At 43.7% G+C, this 22,544-nt stretch overlaps 1 pseudogene; it reads left to right on the top strand.

Annotated features, from left to right (window-relative positions):
• The window catches only part of LOC116366167 (brain-specific angiogenesis inhibitor 1-associated protein 2-like protein 1), a 58,948-nt pseudogene that overhangs the window by 9,207 nt on the left and 27,197 nt on the right, over positions 1–22,544 (top strand).

Below are 22,544 nucleotides of genomic sequence, written 5' to 3'. Positions count from 1 at the left end.
TACAAGCTCACAGCCTGGAGTCTTCTTGGGTATGATGCTACAAGCTCACAGCCTGGAGTCTTCTTGGGTATGATGCTACAAGCTCACAGCCTGGAGTCTTCTTGGGTATGATGCTACAAGCTCACAGCCTGGAGTCTTCTTGGGTATGATGCTACAAGCTCACAGCCTCGAGTCTTCTTGGGTAAGATGCTACAAGCTCACAGCCTCGAGTCTTCTTGGGTATGATGCTACAAGCTCACAGCCTGGAGTCTTCTTGGGTATGATGCTACAAGCTCACAGCCTGGAGTCTTCTTGGGTATGATGCTACAAGCTTACAGCCTCGAGTCTTCTTGGGTATGATGCTACAAGCTCACAGCCTGGAGTCTTCTTGGGTATGATGCTACAAGCTCACAGCCTCGAGTCTTCTTGGGTATGATGCTACAAGCTCACAGCCTGGAGTCTTCTTGGGTATGATGCTACAAGCTTACAGCCTGGAGTCTTCTTGGGTATGATGCTACAAGCTCACAGCCTGGAGTCTTCTTGGGTATGACGCTACAAGCTCACAGCCTGGAGTCTTCTTGGGTATGATGCTACAAGCTCACAGCCTGGAGTCTTCTTGGGTATGATGCTACAAGCTCACAGCCTGGAGTCTTCTTGGGTATGATGCTACAAGCTTACAGCCTTGAGTCTTCTTGGGTATGACGCTACAAGCTTGGCATACCTATATTTCTTCTCTGCAGATCCTCTCAAGCTCTGTCAGGTTGGATGGGGAGCATCACTACACAGCTATATTCGGGTCTCTCCAGAGATGTTTGATCTGGTTCATGTCCAGGCTCTGGCTGGGCCACTCAAGGACATTCAGAGACTTGTCCTGAAGCCATTCCTGCATTGTCTTGGCTGTGTGCTAAGGGTCTTGTCCTGTTGGAAGGTGAACCTTCACCCCAGTCGGTTTTCGTCAAGGATCTCACTGTACTTTGCGCTGTTCATCTTTCTCTCAATCCTGACTAGTCTCCCTGCTGCTGAAAAACATCCCTGCAGCATGATCCTGCCACCACCATGCTTCACCATAGGGATGGTGCCAAGTTTCCTCCAGACGTGACGCTTGGCATTCAGGCCAAAGAGTTCAATCTTGGTTTCGTCAGATCAGAGAATCTTGTTTCTCATGGTCTCAGAGTCCTTTGGTGCCTTTTGGCAAACTCCAAGTGGGATTTTGTGTGCCTTTTTACTGAGGAGTGGCTTCCGTCTGGCCACTCTACCATAAAGGCCTGATTGGTGGAGTGCTGCAGAGATGGTTGTCCTTCTGGAAGGTTCTCCCATCTCCACAGAGGTACTCTGGAGCTCTGTCAGGGTGACCATCGGGTTCTTGGTCACCACCCTGACCAAGGCCCTTCTTCCCCAAATGCTCAGTTTGGCCAGGCAGCCAGCTCTAGGAAGAGTCTTGGTGGTTCAAAACTTCCATTTAAGAATGCTGGAGGCCACTGTTCTTGGGGACCTTCAATGCTGCAGACAATTTTTGGTACCCATCCCCAGATGTATGCCTCGACACACTCCTGTCTCTGAGCTCTACGGATAATTCCTTCAACCTCACGGCTTGGTTTTTGCTCTGAAATGCACTGTCAACTGTGGGACCTTATATAGACAGGTGTGTGCCTTTCCAAATCATGTCCAATCAATTGAATTTGCCACAGATGGACTTACAATCAAGTTGTAGAAACATCTCAAGGATGATCAGTGGAAACAGGATGCATCTGAGCTCAATTTCGAGTCTCATAGCAAAGGGTCTGAATACGTATTTAAATGAGGTATTTCTTGTTTTTATTTTGAAATAATTTGCATTAACATTTCTGAAAACCTGTTTTCGCTTTGTCTTTGTGGGGTTGTGTGTGTACATTGATGAGGATTTTTTAAAACATTTAATTATTTTTTGAATAAGACCTTAAGGTAACAAAATGTGGAAAAAGTGAAGGGGTCTGAATGCTTTCCTTAATGTACGCTATAGCAGATCGCTCTGTAATGCTTAACCAGTGACCACCACATGCAGCTGCCTCTGAGAACAATGTGGCTTTACCCTGGCTTTACTCTTCACCAACTGGCTTGTCAGGACCAATGCGATCAATACAAAGAACTCTGATTTAATGTACAGTATGATCCAAAGTTGAGGCCCTCTCTATTTGAATTACAGTACATCGAAAGGTTGCAAGTTCAAATCCCCGAGCTGACAAGGTACAAATCTGTCGTTCTGCCCCTGAACAGGCAGTTAACCCACTGTTCCTAGGCCGTCATTGAAAATAAGAATTTGTTCTTAACTGACTTGCCTAGTTAAATAAAGGTAAAATAAATAAAATAAATAACATAAATTCAGGAATTGAACTGGGCATGTACTCTAACTTCAAGTGGAAATGATATTTCACATCTTAAGTTCCTGCATTGACTTCTATTGAGTTGTCATATTGGGAAATGAATATGGCAGCAACTATACCTTTCCAGGTCCTGTATGTAAAAAGTTCTGAGTGTCGGCCCATAACCACTAAGTCCTGTTTCCTCAGCCTTTATCTTGGAACGTTAAAGTCGAAATTCATGGAAAAGCTGTAAGGACCAATGTCCTACCAGTCGGTCAATGATGAGGGTGCATGTTGCGAGAGCCTTCCTATCGGAGCCTGATAAACCTTGAGTTGCAGCAGTCTCTGCGTCAGTCAGGCCTCCCTCCGTGCCTCTGTAACCTGTGGAATATCTGGAGTCTACTGAGCTGCCACAGAGAAACCTGAGCTGATCAGCCCAGAAACCAGAGACTCTTGAGAGTCAGTGGAGGATTGACACATACCTTCCTTCCCTCCGTCTCCTGCTTCTTCCCTCCACATTCACCTCCTCCCCTCCCTCCCTCTCCTGCTTCCTCCCTCTACCTCCAGGGTTCAAATGTCAGCATGAAGGACTGTCCTTTCATTCTTTCATCCAGGAAGCCAAACACCCAGACTCATGACCTTTTCTGGTTGACATTGCTAGCAGTCACTGTCACAGTTGACCTAATGAAGATGGAGAGTTGAACAAGACACAGTAGTCCTTACTGTTCTTAATATCATTAAACCCTGTTCTGTGTCGCACTGTCTCTGAGATGTAACCCAACTCTCTGTCGCACTGTCTCTGAGATGTAACCCAACTCTCTGTCGCACTGTCTCTGAGATGTAACCCAACTCTCTGTCGCACTGTCTCTGAGATGTAACCCAACTCTCTGTCGCACTGTCTCTGAGATGTAACCCAACTCTCTGTCGCACTGTCTCTGAGATGTAACCCAACTCTCTGTCGCACTGTCTCTGAGATGTAACCCAACTCTCTGTCGCACTGTCTCTGAGATGTAACCCAACTCTCTGTCGCACTGTCTCTGAGATGTAACCCAACTCTCTGTCGCACTGTCTCTGAGATGTAACCCAACTCTCTGTTCTCTGTCTCACGGTCTCTGAGATGTAACCCAACTCTCTGTTCTCTGTCTCACTGTCTCTGAGATGTAACCCAACTCTCTGTTCTCTGTCTCACGGTCTCTGAAATGTAACCCAACTCTCTGTTCTCTGTCTCACGGTCTCTGAGATGAAACCCAACTCTCTGTTCTCGGTCTCTGAGATGTAACCCAACTCTCTGGATGGTTTGAAACTCGAGAAGTAAACTGAAGTGCAGCAATGCACAGTGTCACCTCTCATGTGTCTGCCAGGCAGCTCCTTCTCAACCAGTGCTGTGAGGCAAGTTGTTAGTCTCACTGTGAAAAATTTTGTTTTGTTTTTGGACAACATTGCACAGCGTTCCTATTCTGTCCTGTCACCATGGATGGACAGGTTATCTGAAGGCCCGTCCAGATGGTGCCTTTGTCCACCCCAGTGTTGTGAAGTAGGATGTTGTCTCGCTGGGATAACATTGGGGAATGTTCCCACTGTCCCATCACACACACACACACTGCCGTCTCCTCCATTGTTTTGAATGGCTAACAACCCATTTAGATAACCCATGTTTTGCAATGTGTCAGGTGGCACCTGCTGTTGACGCTAGGATTCTTTTCCCTGCAGTCAAAAACATCGGAGGGACTGTGGGACGATTTGCATGCAAGCATAGAGATGCTTTTTTCCCAAACCACTTGGAGTGAGTGTGTTTGTGTGTACATTCCAGATGTTATCAGATGTAAATTATGATTATTTATCTATTGCATACTGCAGATTATAAACTGGGTGGTTCGAGCCCTGAATGCTGTGGTATATCAGACTGTATACCAACATGTATTTTTTCTTCTCTAATTACGTTGGTAACCAGTTTATAATAGCAATAAGGCACCTCAGGGGGTTGTGGTATATGGCCAATATTCATTCCATGGCTAAGGCCTGTATCCAGACACTCTGCATTGCTTTGTGCATAAGAACAGCCCTTTACCGTGGTACTTTGGCCATATACCACACCCCCTCGGGACTTATTGCTTAAATATACACAGTGTACAAAACATTAGGAACACCTTCCTAATATTGAGTTGCACCCGCTTTTGCCCTCAGAACAGCCTCAATTCGTCGGGATTGACTCTACGAGGTGCTGAAAGCGTTCCACAAGGATGCTGACCCATGTCGACTCCAATGCTTCCCACAGTTGTGTCAAGTTGGCTGGATGTCCTTTGGGTGGTGGACCATTCTTGAGACACACAGGAAACTGGTGTGTGAAAAACCCAGCAGCATTGCAGTTCTTGACACAAACCGTTGCACCTGGCACCTACTACCATACCCCTTTCAAAGGCACTTATATTTTGTCTTGCCCATTCACCCTCTGAATGACACACATACACAATCCATGTCTCACTTGTCTCAAGGCTTAAAAATCCTTTGTTAACCTCTCCTCCCCTTCATCTACACTGATTGAAGTGGATTTAGCAGGTGACATCAATAAGGTATCATAGCTTTCACCTGGATTCACCTGGTCAGTCTGTCATGGAAAGATCAGGTGTCCTTAATGTTTTGTACACTCAGTGTATATAGTTGTCTAAGTTGTGCTTTGGGACAAACACTTTGGGACAAAGACTTCAAAAATGTAACTTATTGGCATTCAACTTGCCTGGACACCAATCTGCTCAAACAAATGATATATTCATGTTGCTTTATTTTAGAAAGCCAGTGACTGTTTCAAGACTTCCCATCCTAACCTGTAATGAGTATCACTGAGCACTGCAGTCATATTGATGTACAGTCATCTGTCTAATTTGCATTTGTTGTTTCCTGCAGCCGTTACTGATCCAATCTCCTCATCACAGAATTAGTCTCCTTATCCTGGAATAGTCCCACATAATCTTTCTGTTTATGGCTGCTACTGAAATTAGCCTTATGTCCCATTTATTATTTTACATTTTTTTAACCTTTTTATTTAACTAGGCAAGTCAGTTAAGAACAAATTATTATTTACAATGACAGCCCAGGAACAGTGGGTTAACTGCCTTGTTCAGGGGGAGAATGGCATGTTTTTACCTTGTCAGCTCAGGGATTCGATCTAGCAGCCTTTCGGTTACTGGCCCAACGTGCTAACCACTAGGCTACCTGCTGCCCCCATAGGGCCCTATTCCCCAGAAAGTACACTGCATATGGAATAAGGTACCATTTAGGGGTTTCTTAATGTTGTTTACCGAAAAGGGATGGGTTTTTTTTCACCCACAAAATCACAGTGCTGTTATCACAAACACATTATTTTCTGTGTTATAGACTAACTAGACAATAGGCAATAAAGGCCATGGGGAAAGTTGTGTAGTTGAAGTATAACAAGTGAATTTGTGAGGGATGCATGACAAGACATTGCAAGATGCAGATTACTAAGACATATGTGCCCCATGGTTCTTTCTGCCTGCCCTCTCCTCTCTCTCCCTCATGCTGGCTTGCCTGGGGTGTATTCATTACACTGATTCTGTTGCAAAACGTTTCTGAACAGAAGCAAACGGAACGAAACTGAGAAGGACCTACCTGAATTTGTCCAATAGAAACTCTTCTTTTATTTGCCATCTGTTTGCACTAATGATTACACCCCTGCTCTTCTTTTTGGTAATGATGCGAGTGTGTGTTCAGTCTTCAGTCTGTTGCCTGTAGAATATCCTAGCCTATTGATTGATTGATGATAGATAGGTCCTGCTTCACTGAAGTTGCAAGCCAAGAAATTGGGAGATACAGCATTCCAAATTTGCGATATAGTTGAAGTCGGAAGTTTATATACACCTTAGCCAAATACAATTAAACTCACTTTTTCACAATTCCTGAAATGTAATCCTCGTAAAAATTCCCTGTCTTAGGTCAGTTAGGATCACCACTTTATTTTAAGAATATAGAATGATTTATTTCAGCTCTTATTTCTTTCATCAGATTCCCAGTGGGTCAGAAGTTTACATACACTCAATTAGTATTTGGTAGCATTGCCTTTAAATTGTTTAACTTGGGTCAAACGTTTCGGGTAGCCTTCCCCAAGTTTCCCACAATAAGTTGGGTGAATTTTGGCAAATTCCTCCTAACAGAGCTGGTGTAACTGAGTCAGGTTTGTAGGCCTCCTTGCTCACACACACTTTTTCAGTTCTGCCCACACATTTTCTATGGGATTGAGGTCAGGGCTTTGTGATGGCCATTTCAATACTTTGACTTTGTTGTCCTTAAGCCATTTTGCCACAACTTTGGAAGTCTGCTTGGGGTCATTGTCCATTTGGAAGACCCATTTGCGACCAAGCCTTAACTTCCTGACTGATGTCTTGAGATTTTGCTTCAATATATCCACATAATTTTCCGTCCTCATGATGACGTCTATTTTGTGAAGTGCATCAGTCCATCCTGCAGCAAAGCACCCCCACAACATGATGCTGCCACCCCTGTGCTTCACGGTTGGGATGGTGTTCTTCGGCTTGCAAGCATCTTCGGCTTGCAACATAACAGTGGTCATTATGGCCAAACAGTTCTATTTTTGTTTCATCAGACCAGAGGATGTTTCTCCAACAAGTACGATCTTTGTCCCCATGTGCAGTTGCAAACCGTAGTCTGGCTTTTTTATGGCGGATCGGGACAGTGGCTTCTTCCTTGCCGAGCAGCCTTTCAGGTTATGTTGATATACTTTTGTACCTGTTTCCTCCAGCATCTTCACAATGTCCTTTGCTGTTGTTCTGTGATTGATTTGCACCAAAGTATGTTCATCTCAAGGAGACAGAACGTGTCTCCTTCCTGAGCGGTATGACGGCTGCGTGGTTCCAGTGCGTTTATACTTGCATACTATTGTTTGTACAGATAAACGTGGTACCTTCAAGCGTTTGGAAATTGCTCCCAAGGATGAACCAGACTTGTGAGGTCTACAATTTATTTTTCTGAGGTCTTGGCTGATTTACTTTTGATTTTCCCATGATGTCAAGCAAAGAGGCACTGAGTTTGAAGGTAGGCCTTGAAATACATCCACAGGTACACCTCCAATTGACTCAAATTATGTCAATTAGCCTATCAGAAGCTTCTAAAGCCATGACATTTTCTGTAATTTTCCAAGCTTCAACTTCTGAATCAGTGGAATTGTGATACAGTGAATCATAAGTGAAATAATCTGTCTGTAAACAGTTTTTGGAAAAATTACTTTTGTCATGCACAAAGTAGATGTCCTAACCGACTTGCCAGAACTATAGTTCTGCACTTTTTGGCACCCCTGCACTTTTTTCAAATAATGCAGCATTTCTTCCAGAAAACTGTTGAAATGAAAACATATTTTGGGATCCACATATGTATGTCTTCGGTGTGCAGTTGAACAAAACAAAAGAAATTGAATAATTGACTGAATCTTTGCTAATTCCACAAAGAAATCCTAAAATGGCCTGGACAATATTATTGGCACCTTCTAGAAGTAGTTGGAAATTATTAGATTTCAAGCAGATGATTCTCATTTGCTTTAGAATTGAACTCACCTGTGGTGAGTTGAAGGTGCCTGCAGTATAAAATTTACATATTAAACCAGTTTAAATAGAGAAAAGGACTCATTGTTTTGTTTAACTGTGTGTACTGGAACGAGCATGGACAAAAGAAAGAAAACCAGAGAATTATCTGAGGTCAGACACAAGATTACAAGTCCATCTCCAGAGACCTTGATGTTCCTGTTTCCACCGTACATAATGTTATCAAGAAGTTTGTGGCCCACACCACTGTCGCCCACCTCCCTGGAGGTGGCCGCAAGAGAGAACTTGATGGAATTGTGCAGTGAAGGATTGTTTGAATTGTGGAGAAATCACCTTGATCAACTACCACACAAATTCAAGCTGATCTTCAGACACAAGGTACGACAGTTTCAACTAGCACAATCCGCCACCAACTCAATGAAAGGGGGTTATATGGTAGGAGACCCAGGAGGACCCCACTGCTGTGAGAAAGACATAAGAAAGCCCGGCTGCAATTTGACAAAACACACCTGAACATGCCAAAACCCTTCTGGGTTTTGTGAACAGATGAGACCAAAATAGAGCTTTTTGGTAAAGCACACAATCTCTATGTTTACAGAAAACAAAATTAAGTTTCAAAGAAATGAAACACCTTCCCTACAGTCAAACATGGAGGAGGGTCAGTGATGTTTTGGGGTTGCTTGCTGCTTCTGGCGCTGGGTTCCTTGAACATGTACATGGCATCATGAAATCAGGAGAATACCAAGGTATTTTGGAGCGCAATGTCGGACCCGGTGTCAGAAAGCTGGGTCATGGGTCTTCTAAGCAGAACATTGACCCCAAACACACTTCAAAAAGCACCCAAGAATGGTTCAAGACAAAACGTTGGACTGTTCTGAAGTGGCCGGTGGAGAGGTCTGAAAACAGCCGTTGGGAAAAGGCACCCTTCAAATCTGGGAGAACTGGAGCAGTTTGCACAAGAGGAGTGGGCCAAACTACCAGTACAGAGGTTCAGGAAGCTCATTGATGGTTATAGGAAGGGCTTGATTGTAGTTATTTTGACCAAAGGCAGTGCTACCAAATATTAAGTCTTAGGGTGTCAATAATTTTGTCAATGCCATTCCTGTTTATTTTCTGATTTAAATGGATATATTAAGTTCTGAATCAAAAACAAAGGTTCTGTAATATTAACAGTAAAATAAATAATTGTGGAGACCAAATACTTTGTTCAATTTCAACTTATTTTTAGGGAAAATTGTGAGTTACTGGCAAGGCAAAGGTGCCAATATTTTTGGCCACAACTGTATGTAAACTTCCAACTTCAACAGTAGATAGGCCTAGTACATGGTTGTGACTCCGTCTGCCTGATGGCCGACCTGCTTATACTGTGCCCCTCCCCTCTATCTCTGTCCCTTGCTAGCTCACAATGAAAGATGCGAGTGTTCGGAAATACGGCAAATACAGTCTCCTGCGTTCCAAAAATACTGAACAAAATACTGAATCTTAGGAGTCAATTCCTGGCGGAATCTAATCTCGATACTCAGAAATGGGAGTCGACACCAGAAGGTTTAGGCTTGAGGTTTTATTTATTTGCACCAACAAAAAAAGAAGTGCAGTACTGGGTGATTTGAAAAGTCATAGTCAATCGATGAATAATACTTTTAGCAACAACAAAAATCCTTAATTGACAGTCTGTAGACACTATGAGAATAGAAGGGTCAGACCTTTTGTGAACCATCACAGCACAGTGTAAAAATATATGACAAATAGAAAATGGATGGTGTACAGAGATAGATGGGAGGGGTTAAGTGGAGCTGAAGGGTGGTACTAAAGATAACTAATATAAAATATACTGTGTCTGTAAAATGTATATAGGTTCAGAACTTTATTTTTCAGTGGCAGGGACTGGGAGACTAGCCAGGATCGAGGGAAGGATGAACGGAGCAAAGTACTGATAGCTCCTTGATGAAAACCTGCTCCAGAGTGCTCAGGACCTCAGACTGGGGCAAAGGTAGACCTTCTAACGGGACAACAACCCTAAGCGCACAGCCAAGACAACGCAGGAGTGGCTTGAGTGGCCCAGCCAGAGCCCGGACTTGAACCCGATAGAACATCTCTGGAGAGGCCTAAAAATAGCTGTTCAGCGACGTTCCCCATCCAAAATTACAGAGTTTGAGAGGATCTGCAGAGAAGAATGGGAGAAACTCCCCAAATACAGGTGTACCAAGCTTGTAGCGTCATACTCAAGAAGACTCTAGGCTCTAATCGCTGCCAAAGGTGCTTCAACAAAGTACTGAGTAAAGGATCTGAATACTTATGTAAATGTGATATTTACGTTTTTTTTAAACCTGTTTTTATTTTTGTCATTATGGGGTATTGCATGTTGATTGATGAGGGGGGGAAAAAACGATTGAATCCATTTCAGAATAAGGCTGTAACACAACAATATCTGGAAAAAGTCAAAGGGTCTGAATATTTTTCGAATGCACTGTATAATCATGAAAACTGTAATAATGTAATTTAGAAAGCAATATTTAATCAACCATGTCAAACGATAAATATAAAAAGATGCCAAGTGTGTATACATTGTTGTTAAGGGCTGTTGCAAAAGAGCCATATCTGTTGAGTAGTTTTTATGAAAACCGTATTGGTGCTCGTATAGAATAGTGTTTATTCAACATTCTCTTATACACCAATTTTTCTCGAATTTTAGAAAAACATGGTAGTAAAGATATTGGGTGATAATTTGTAAAATATCTTGGATCCCCAGATTTATAGAGGGGAATAACTTTGGCAATTTTCAAATCTTCACATTTTCAACATCTTTACCATTTACAGTGGCTTGCGAAAGTATTCAACCTCCTTGGCATTTTTCCTATTTTGTTGCCTTACAACCTGGAATTAAAATGGTTTTTTTGGGGGGGGGGGAAATTGTATCATTTGATTTACACAACATGCCGACCACTTTGAAGTAACTTCATAACTATTCACACCCCCAAGGTCAATACTTTCTGGAGCCACCTTTTGCAGCATTACAGCTGCAAGTCTCTTGGGGTATGTCTCTATAAGCTTGTCACATCTAGCCACTGGGATGTTTACCCATTCTTCAAGGCAAAACTGCTCCAGCTCCTTCAAGTTGGATGGGCCCGCTGGTGTACAGCAATCTTTAAGTCATATCACATATTCTCAATTGAATTGAGGTCTGGGCTTTTTAAATGTTTCCCCTTAATCCACTCACGTGTTGCTTTAGCAGTATGCTTAGGGTCATTGTCCTGCTGGAAGGTGAACCTCTGTCTAAGTCTCAAATCTCTGGAAGACTGAAACGGGTTTCCATCAAAAGTGTCCCTGTATTTAGCACATTCATCATTCCTTCAATTCTGACCAGTTTCCCAGTCCCTGTCGATGGGGGAAAACATCCCCACAGCATGATGCTGCCAACACTATGCTTCACTGTGGGATGGTGTTAGGTGTTGGGTTAGCGCCAGACATAGCGTTTTCCTTGATGACCAAAAAGCTCGATTTTAGTCTCATCTAACCAGAGTACCTTCTTCCATAAGCTTATTTTTTTCTTTCAGCAATGGATTTTTTTCTGTCCACTCTTCCGTAAAGCCCAGCTCTGTGGAGTGTACGGCTTAAAGTGGTCCTATGGACAGATACTCCAATCTCCTCTGTGGAGCTTTGCAGCTCCTTCATGGTTATATTTGGTCTCTTTGTTGCCTCTGATCATTGCCCTCCTTGCCTGGTCTATAAGTTTTGGTGGGTGGCCCTCTCTTGGCAATATTCTTTCAATTTTTTTAAATAATGAATTTAATGGTGCTCCATGGGATGTTCAAAGTTTTGGATATTTTTTTGATATTGTTCTTCTCCACAACGTTGTCCCTGACCTGTTTGGAGAGCTCCTTGGGCTTCATGGTGTCTTGCTTGGTGGTGCCCCTTGCTTAGTGGTGTTGCAGACTCTGGGACCTTTCAGAACAGGTGTATATGTATATTAACCCATATATACTGAGATCATGTCACACTTAGATTGCACACAGGTGGACTTTATTTACTAATTATGTGACTTCTGAAGGTAATTGGTTGCACCAGATCATATTTAGGGGCTTCACAGAGAAGGGGGTGAATACATACGCACGCACCACTTTTCCATGTTCTATTTTGTTCATTTCACCTCACCAACTTGGACTATTTTGTGTATGTCCAATTGCGCCACCTCAAAAGCTAGGTAATGAGGCGACGCAAGCGGGACACTTAAGGCTGATAAGTACGTTTCAAACATCCTCATGTGCTACACTTGTTGCTTGGCAACATTCTGTCCATACACACTGCATATAAACAAATTATTAGTTGGGTTGTTACTGCAAAATATATGCCTTCCAGTCTCCACTTAGTTTTAGGATCAGCATCAAAACGTTTTCCTTCTTGAAACTTAGTTATACAAAAAGTCAACATGTGGTAATCAGTAGGACATTGTGAGCTACATTTTCAAAGTATTGTAGCAGCAGTTTAGCTGAGATGAAGGAGCTGTGTTGTCAATGGATACTTTGCTGGTGAATTATTTTGTGGTGAGAGATATTTGGATTTAAGTGACACTAACAATGGGATAAGTTGAATGGTAGGTCAGGGGTCTGAACATGGTGCCATGCACAGGCTTCTTTCACAGAGCTTTCTCTCTCCCTGCACAGGCCCCTCTCGCTCTATCTCTCCTTCCTATTTCTCCTAGTGCCACCCCACTATCTGTTTCCGTCTCATCTACCACACTCCCTCCCTCTCTCTCTCTCTCCATGTCCTGACAAAGGACACATTTACCAGGATGTTCTGGTGCCCTTTAGTCAGCGATGTTGTTTGAACTGTGGTGAGTATGCCAGCCACAGCCCACAGGGCAGGGTGGGGCTGGAGACTCAGAGGTGGAGTGGTTTAGGATACACAGTGGGACAGGGAGTGGAACTGTCTTAGGACACACTCTGGGACAGGGAGTGGAACTGTCTTAGGGCACACACTGGGACAGGGAGTGGAACTGTCTTAGGGCACACACTGGGACAGGGACTGGAAGTGTCTTAGGACACACAGTGGGACAGGGAGTGGAACTGTCTTAGGACACACTGGGACAGGGAGTGGAACTGTCTTAGGACACACTGGGACAGGGAGTGGAACTGTCTTAGGACACACTGGGACAGGGAGTGGAAGTGTCTTAGGACACACAGTGGGACAGGGAGTGGAACTGTCTTAGGACACACTGGGACAGGGAGTGGAAGTGTCTTAGGGCACACACTGGGACAGGGAGTGGAAGTGTCTTAGGACACACACTGGGACAGGGAGTGGAAGTGTCTTAGGACACAAACTGGGACAGGGAGTGGAAGTGTCTTAGGACACACACTGGGACAGGGAGTGGAAGTGTCTTAGGACACACACTGGGACAGGGAGTGGAAGTGTCTTAGGACACACACTGGGACAGGGAGTGGAAGTGTCTTAGGACACACACTGGGACAGGGAGTGGAAGTGTCTTAGGACACACACTGGGACAGGGAGTGGAAGTGTCTTAGGGCACACTGGGACAGGGAGTGGAACTGTCTTAGGACACACTGGGACAGGGAGTGGAAGTGTCTTAGGGCACACACTGGGACAGGGAGTGGAAGTGTCTTAGGGCACACACTGGGACAGGGAGTGGAAGTGTCTTAGGACACACACTGGGACAGGGAGTGGAAGTGTCTTAGGACACACACTGGGACAGGGAGTGGAAGTGTCTTAGGACACACACTGGGACAGGGAGTGGAAGTGTCTTAGGACACACACTGGGACAGGGAGTGGAAGTGTCTTAGAACACACACTGGGACAGGGAGTGGAAGTGTCTTAGGGCACACACTGGGACAGGGAGTGGAAGTGTCTTAGGACACACTGGGACAGGGAGTGGAAGTGTCTTAGGGCACACACTGGGACAGGGAGTGGAAGTGTCTTAGGACACACACTGGGACAGGGAGTGGAAGTGTCTTAGGACACACACTGGGACAGGGAGTGGAAGTGTCTTAGGACACACACTGGGACAGGGAGTGGAAGTGTCTTAGAACACACACTGGGACAGGGAGTGGAAGTGTCTTAGGGCACACACTGGGACAGGGAGTGGAAGTGTCTTAGGACACACTGGGACAGGGAGTGGAAGTGTCTTAGGGCACACACTGGGACAGGGAGTGGAAGTGTCTTAGGACACACACTGGGACAGGGAGTGGAAGTGTCTTAGGACACACACTGGGACAGGGAGTGGAAGTGTCTTAGGACACACACTGGGACAGGGAGTGGAAGTGTCTTAGGACACACACTGGGACAGGGAGTGGAAGTGTCTTAGGGCACACACTGGGACAGGGAGTGGAAGTGTCTTAGGGCACACACTGGGACAGGGAGTGGAACTGTTTTAGGACACACTGGGACAGGGAGTGGAACTGTTTTAGGACACACTGGGACAGGGAGTGGAAGTGTCTTAGGACACACTGGGACAGGGAGTGGAAGTGTCTTAGGACACACACTGGGACAGGGAGTGGAAGTGTCTTAGGACACACACTGGGACAGGGAGTGGAAGTGTCTTAGGACACACACTGGGACAGGGAGTGGAAGTGTCTTAGGACACACACTGGGACAGGGAGTAGAAGTGTCTTAGGACACACACTGGGACAGGGAGTGGAAGTGTCTTAGGACACACACTGGGACAGGGAGTGGAAGTGTCTTAGGACACACACTGGGACAGGGAGTGGAAGTGTCTTAGGACACACACTGGGGCAGGGAGTGGAAGTGTCTTAGGACACACACTGGGACAGGGAGTGGAAGTGTCTTAGGACACACACTGGGACAGGGAGTGGAAGTGTCTTAGGACACACACTGGGACAGGGAGTGGAAGTGTCTTAGGTCACACACTGGAACAGGGAGTGGAAGTGTCTTAGGACACACACTGGGACAGGGAGTGGAAGTGTCTTAGGACAGTGTTTAGCTATTGTAATCCAGGGGTTAATAATGAGTGGAGCTGGGCCTGTGTTTAGCTATTGTAATCCAGGGGTTAATAATGAGTGGAGCTGGGCCTGTGTTTAGCTATTGTAATCCAGGGGTTAATAATGAGTGGAGCTGGGCCTGTGTTTAGCTATTGTAATCCAGGGGTTAATAATGAGTGGAGCTGGGCCTGTGTTTAGCTATTGTAATCCAGGGGTTAATAATGAGTGGAGCTGGGCCTGTGTTTAGCTATTGTAATCCAGGGGTTAATAATGAGTGGAGCTGGGCCTGTGTTTAGCTATTGTAATCCAGGGGTTAATAATGAGTGGAGCTGGGCCCGTGTTTAGCTATTGTAATCCAGGGGTTAATAATGAGTGGAGCTGGGCCTGTGTTTAGCTATTGTAATCCAGGGGTTAATAATGAGTGGAGCTGGGCCTGTGTTTAGCTATTGTAATCCAGGGGTTAATAATGAGTGGAGCTGGGCCTGTGTTTAGCTATTGTAATCCAGGGGTTAATAATGAGTGGAGCTGGGCCTGTGTTTAGCTATTGTAATCCAGGGGTTAATAATGAGTGGAGCTGGGCCTGTGTTTAGCTATTGTAATCCAGGGGTTAATAATGAGTGGAGCTGGGCCTGTGTTTAGCTATTGTAATCCAGGGGTTAATAATGAGTGGAGCTGGGCCTGGCTCATATGACACAGTGTTTGTGTTTATTTGTATTTCACAGCAGTTTATGTATTCATAACATGTGAATACAACATTCATGAAATGTATACATCTGTGTACTAATTGTTGGTATATTGAGACATTTAGTCACATGTATTATCTTGGAACATGTAATGATGTTGAAATGAAATGCATTTGACTGTTCATGTGTAGTCATGTGATTATGACTAATCTTCATTATACAATGTTCAACAGTAAGTGAACAAAGCTTGCTTCATGTCAAACCATACAGAAACGCCTGGGTTGGGTTTGTTTGATCAATGATCAGTCACATACTGTCACAACAGCACTGTCCTCTCTGGGTATTTCTCTCAGAGCAGAGGCATCACTACCTGCTGTAAACAAACACAGTAGAATAATATGGAAATCCTGGATGAGTAGTGTATAGTTCGTTCATCATTCGTTCAGTCCCACACTAAAGCTCTCTTCCTGTGTAGTGTATCACTACTGTATTTAATGCACTGAACCACTCGACCTCTGCCCTCTCTCCCCTGCCATTGTGTCCCAGTATGGAACATTCTGTCTATTGTTTTGTATTATTAAACTACTCTGTTGTGTTGTTTGATCAGAGCTTTCTGACCACGTCTCTCTGTGAGCTCTGTGGGACAGACAGCCTATAGCCTGGGGTGACATGGAATGGAAAATCTCTCTCCAGACAGACAGTCAAAGCTTTCCTCAGATGAACATCATATAGCCTACTGTGTAGTCTGACATACAGAGTAGGAGGTGGTCTAATCAGAGGGAGGACCAGCTTGGCTCCTGCTCAAAAAGGAACCAAACTGAAGACAACGCACTGAAACAAGGAGGGACTATACTTAGACTTGTCCAATAAGAAATGCTCATTGTAGTTTTCCATCTGGAAACGTTTTAAAACTAATGAACATGACCCAGGTTTATGTCATACTGTGTAGGCCTACAGTCCAGGAAGTGGTCTAGTCACAGGGCTCACACACTCCTCCATGGGTTAGTAGCTACTCAGATATAGACATGATGGTTTCAGGAGATACACGTGGGATTAACAAAGGAATCTCTTACTTCCTGCTGATTTATATGCTTTGATTATATTGAGTTTGATGTACAGTACCAGTCAACAGTTTGGACACACCTACTCATTCAAGGATTTTTCTTTATTTTTACTACTTTCTACATTGTAGAATAATAGTGAAGACATCAAAACTATGAAATGACAAGTATGGACTCATGTAGTAATGAAAAAAGTGTTAAACAAATGTATTTTTCTGTTCACCTACTCTGTGTCTCACAAAGACATGGCAGTTGGAACCAAAAATATCAAATTTGGACTCATCAGACCAAAAGGACAGATTTCCACCGGTCTTATGTCCATTACTCGTGTTTCTTGGCCCAAGCAAGTTTCTTCTTCTTATTGGTGTCCTTTAGTAGTGGTTTCTTTACAGCAATCCGACCATGTATGCCTGATTCACACAGTCTCCTCTGAACAGTTGATGTGGAGATGTCTGTTACTTGAACTCTGTAAAGCATTTATTTGGGCTGCAATCTGAGGTGCAGTTAATTCTAATGAACGTATCCTCTGCAGCAGAGAACTCTGGGTCTTCCTTTCCTGTGGCGGTCCACATGAGAGCCAGTTTCATCATAGCGCTTGATGGTTTTTGCGGCTGCACTTGAAGAAACCTTCAAAGTTCTTGAAATATTCCAGATTGACTGACCTTCATGTCTTAACATAAAATGGACTTGGTCTTTTACCAAATAGGGCTATTTTCTGTATACCACCCCTACCTTGTCACAATTGATTGGATCAAACACATTAAGAAGGAAAGAAATTCCACAAATTAACTTTTAAGAAGGCACACCTGTTCATTGAAATGCTGAATGAGAGAATGCCAACAGTGTGTAAAGCTGTGATCAAGGCAAAGGGTGGCTACTTTGAAGAATATCAAATATCAAATATATTTGTATTTGTTTAACACTTTTTTTGGTTACTACATGATTCCATGTAGGTTATTTCACAGTTTTGACGTTTTCACTATTATTCTACAATGTAGAAAATAGTAGAAAATAAAGCAAAAACCCATGAATGAGAACCCATGAATGAGAACCCATGAATGAGAACCCATGAATGAGTCGGTGTCCAGTTTTGACTGCTACTGTAGGTTTCTCTGTGTAAGATGAGTCACTTGATTTAAGGTGTTACGATCGAGGCATCAGTAAAACAATGTCCTTTCATCTGTTTATTAGCAGCACGTAATGATAATCACTCAGAAGTGTCATGTGGGTGGATCCTTATTAAGGAAAGGAAAAGGGGATGACATCTGGTCAGTTGTACAACTGAATGCCTTCAACTGAAATGTGTCTTCCACATTTAACCCAACACATTCTGAATCAGAGAGGTGCGAGGGGGCTGCCTTAATCAACATCCAAGTCTTCGGCACCCGGGGTACAGTGTGTTAACTGCCTTGCTCAGGTGCAGAACGACAGATGTTTACCTTGTCAGCTCGGGGATTCGATCCAGCCACCTTTCAGTTACTGGCCCAACGCTCTAACCACTAGGCTACCTGCATGAATTGGGTTACGATTTCCAGTTGCTTTATGGTGTTATTACGTTTTAATCCATTTTTGATTGGCTGTTGAGTAACATGCAAAGAGTGATATTGTTTTTGGTTCCCTGCAGTTAGAGCTGTTTTTGATTATCTAACTGCAGGTGGTAACGACACACTGTTTCCTCAACGTTAGCAAATATTAATAAGGTCCATTTTAGTTTACAACTGAATTAAAGCCATCCTGGGTTGTGTTCAGTAGGGAGAAAACGTGTTGAAATGAACTGAACCGCAGGAGATACAAACTGAGCTTGTCCAATAACGACATAGATTTCCATTTGCAACACATTTCTTCGGTGTGCTCTACTCTGAACATGATAAATGAGTGTGACAGTGTCTCACAAATAAATCACTGTTCTGTCGGCGTTGTCAACATTGTTTCCATTCCCCACCTTTTTGTCAGTTCAGCACTTGTCAGAGGGATGTTTACTGTATGTCTTTTCTCTTTCATGAAGGAAAGCAACCATTTGAGACTATGTACATCGTACGGACTACCTGTTTCCACCATATTCCTTCCACCAGTCCATATCTAATGGTGCTTCAGGAGAAGGGTAGATAATACAGTGGGGCAAAAAAGTATTTAGTCAGCCACCAATTGTGCAAGTTCTCCCACTTAAAAAGATGAGGCCTGTAATTTTCATCATAGGTACACTTCAACTATGACAGACAAAATGAGGGGGAAAAATCCAGAAAATCACATTGTAGGATTTTTTTGTAATTTATTTGCAAATTATGGTGGAAATAAGTATTTGGTCACCAACAAACAAGCAAGATTTCTGGCTCACACAGACCTGGAGCTACTTCTTCAATTTTTCCCTCATTTTGTCTGTCATAGTTGAAAATTACAGGCCTCATCTTTTTAAGTGGGAGAACTTGCACAATTGGTGGCTGACTAAATACTTTTTTTGCCCCACTGTATGTCAAATAGTGCACACTTCAGGAGAAGGGTAGATAATATGTCAAATAGTGCACACTTCAGGAGAAGGGTAGATAATATGTCATAGTGCACACTTCAGCAGCAGAGTAGATATGTCAAATAGTGCACACTTCAGGAGAAGAGTAGATATGTCAAATAGTGCACACTTCAGGAGAAGGATAGATATGTCAAATAGTGCACACTTCAGGAGAAGAGTAGATATGTCAAATAGTGCACACTTCAGGAGAAGGGTAGATATGTCAAATGGTGCACACTTCAGGAGAAGCGTAGAGAATCTGACCAAAACCCTAATCTTGTTTTCCCCCACGAGCCAAGCAGCCAATCAGTGCATGTCTCTCTCTCGCCACAGGCGTTGTGCTGATGGAGATATCCGAGGTCCACAGGAAAGTTCACCTTGAGCTAGAGGAGAATGTGAGTACTGTGCGTGTGTGTGTTCTGCAAGGTGTGTGTGTGTGTGGGTTCTGCAAGGTGTGTGTGTGTGTGTGTGTACATGAGTGTTTGCGTCATCTATTGTTTAATTCCCTGCATGACTTGCCTCGCCCAGTGTGCCCTCTCTCTCTCTCTCTCCCTCTCTATTTTTCTCTCTCTGCTGCTTAACACAATGTACCGTTTTTAATTCCTCTCAAACACAAATCTCTCTTTCTCTTTCCCTCTTCAACTCTCTCCATTAGTAATCACATGATGGTGTTTCTCTCTATGTAACATCAAGGGACAGAAAAAGCAAAGATGAAGAGAAGAAAACAAAAAGAAGCTAGAGGAAAGGTTGCACCTGTTTGGTTATTGTGTACAGCCTGTTTATAGGACGGGAGCAGGTCTGAACATGCCCTGTGACGGGGCCTCTGGGAACTGTTGTTGATGACAGTCACACTTGTCAAGGCCTGTAGTTATGGTTGGCATACAATTACTTATTCTACAAGCTATAAAACATGTTTATCCTCATAAGTATACAAGGTTAGGGAGACACTTAATTCATGTAATCAATTACTTGTAATCTGATTACGAAGAATACTGTAACTGTAATCAATTACATTACCAGCAAAATATACTGTAGTCAGATTACAGATACTTTTGAAAAACTAGATGATTACTTCTTGTATTAACTTTTAAATTCAGAAAGCATGTTTGTGAAAAAAACATTATGGCACCTTTCTGTTCTCTCAATGACATTCAATTCAGCAGGAGGGAGTTTGTTTGTTCCACCTCAGAGACCACTATGATGATAATCCAGAAGCGTTTGATGGATCCTTTTTGTCTTCTTCTAATGCCTCTTAAGGGGAAAGTAATCCAAAAGTAACTGTAATCAGATTACTTTACTGAGTTTGGGCCATCCAAAAGTTACGTTAATGATTACAATCATGGACTGGTAACTAGTAACTGTAATTACATTTAGAAAGTAACCTACCTTACCCTGTACGTATGCATGTTGAGGAACCTTCTCATCTGAGAAGGTAGAAGTTGGAAGCATGTAAACATGTCTGTGCTGTCATCAGGTCATGAATACGTTCTAGATATGAGCTCCTGTTGGAGGAACAAAAACCTCTGGGGTGTGTTGACAATACTGTTGTCATGCATGTCAACTGGTATATTGGTTCTAAACCTGCCTAACTGTGGAGGGAGCCCATGGTTAAGGGTTAACCAGGGGGAGAGGTAGAGCATTTTGTCACTGTTTGTATGTTTCCGACTCTTACCACAGATCTATGATCAGATTCCCCAAATCTTATCCCTAACCATTAGGGGGAGGGTCCAGCCTGCCCACTCAGCACCCATGTGGTAGAGGCAGCAGCACCCCTTGGCAGTGACACCCCTGTCATTCAAACCCTGTTCCCTTCTCTGTTAACTACACTGGCACACTGGTTCATGAGACAACCAAGCTACTTTTCCCTATAGTTATATCCGTACAAATATAATTACTAGAACAGGGCTCCCCATTCAAGTCAATGTTCCATGATGGGTCAGCCATATTGAGTGTACCCATGAGAGAGGATGCAGTCAAATTGCCATGATCTGAGGGGCTTTTTCCCATTTTTAGTAATTATATCTGCCTGGTTCTATCCCCAGAAGTCACTGTTGTTCTCTTCCCTAGCTCCACTCTGTATCGGAGAGCAGCTTTAGTTGAGTCAAAGTGTGAGTCACAATATGAATTCCTTCATTCCATTAAAGAGTTGGAGATTGGAGGAGGCGTTGTCATGCATGACGTGTCTATGGAAGGCAGAGCAGTTTAACTAAAGGAGGGATCATTAACTACATCCAGCCGCGGGCAGATTTTTACAGAATTACAAATCATTTGAGGACTGCAAATTGACCCAAGAAGCCCAAACAGATATAATATTGGACTAAAACATCATCATTTCAAACCTTTCTTACATTTGTATATGATCACGTGGCTATTATGCGAGGGACTACTTGGGAACAGATTTCCCAAATTAAAATCACTTGGAGCTGATTTATATTTAAATATTTTTGCTCAGAAAACTTGGCGGGCCAAATAAAATCAACCGCGGGCCAAATTCGGCCCACGGGCCACCAGTTGTGAAACCCTGCACTAAAGCACCTAGAGATTTGAAGCAGCAGCTAACAGGGTTGTTGTTTGAGAGGACTGAGGAGACGTGGGTTGCAGGGACAGTCTCTAATTCTTTGTGAGAGGACGTGGGGTTTTCGTTGACCGAATGGCACCAGTGGGCGTCGGTTTGCCACCACAAGGCTTCGGTGATGTAAGAGATGCCTGCACTCCTCCTCATACTGATTAGAGCGGGAGAGAGAGGGATATAGGGAGAGAGAGAGGAGGGCATCCCTGCTTTACTTTTCGGCTATGACTCACTCATATAGCCTTGATTCTTTTCTCTTTCTTGCACACAGGTACACAGCCGTGCACACACACACAAACACCTTTGCTTACACAACTCAAGGATGGCTCTCAAATCCCTCCCAACATTATTTTTATTGTTTTCCACTGACACACCTCCATCACTCCATCATAACAGTCCCTTCTCTAATCAGTGTGCATCCCCCCCCTCCTTTCTCCCTTCACCGTCTCTCCCCCTCTCATCCCCCTTTCCCCTCACCTGCAGTTTAAGAGGTTTCACAGCGAGATAATAGCTGAATTGGAGAGGAAGACAGACATGGATGTAAAATACATGACAGTAAGTACTGTACTGTATGAATGTGTGTGCTTATGTGATTCTATGGAAACGGTCTTCCCTCCTGCTCATGGGAATATCACTGAGAACTGCCCCCCATGCCTCATCCCTGGAACTATAATCCTGTCTACAGCCTACCTACATCACAGTGACCACATACTCCTGTCTACTGCCTACCTACACCACAGAATACTGTCTACTTCCTACCTACATCACAGTGACCACATACTCCTGTCTACTGCCTACCTACACCACAGAATACTGTCTACCTCCTACCTACATCACAGTGACCACATTCTACTGCCTACCTACACCACAGAATACTGTCTACTGCCTAC

Source organism: Oncorhynchus kisutch, unplaced genomic scaffold (assembly GCF_002021735.2).
Source record: "Oncorhynchus kisutch isolate 150728-3 unplaced genomic scaffold, Okis_V2 scaffold1374, whole genome shotgun sequence".
NCBI lineage: Eukaryota > Metazoa > Chordata > Actinopteri > Salmoniformes > Salmonidae > Oncorhynchus > Oncorhynchus kisutch.
Note: the sequence above shows the minus strand (reverse complement) of the source record. Positions and strands in the feature narration are given on the sequence as shown.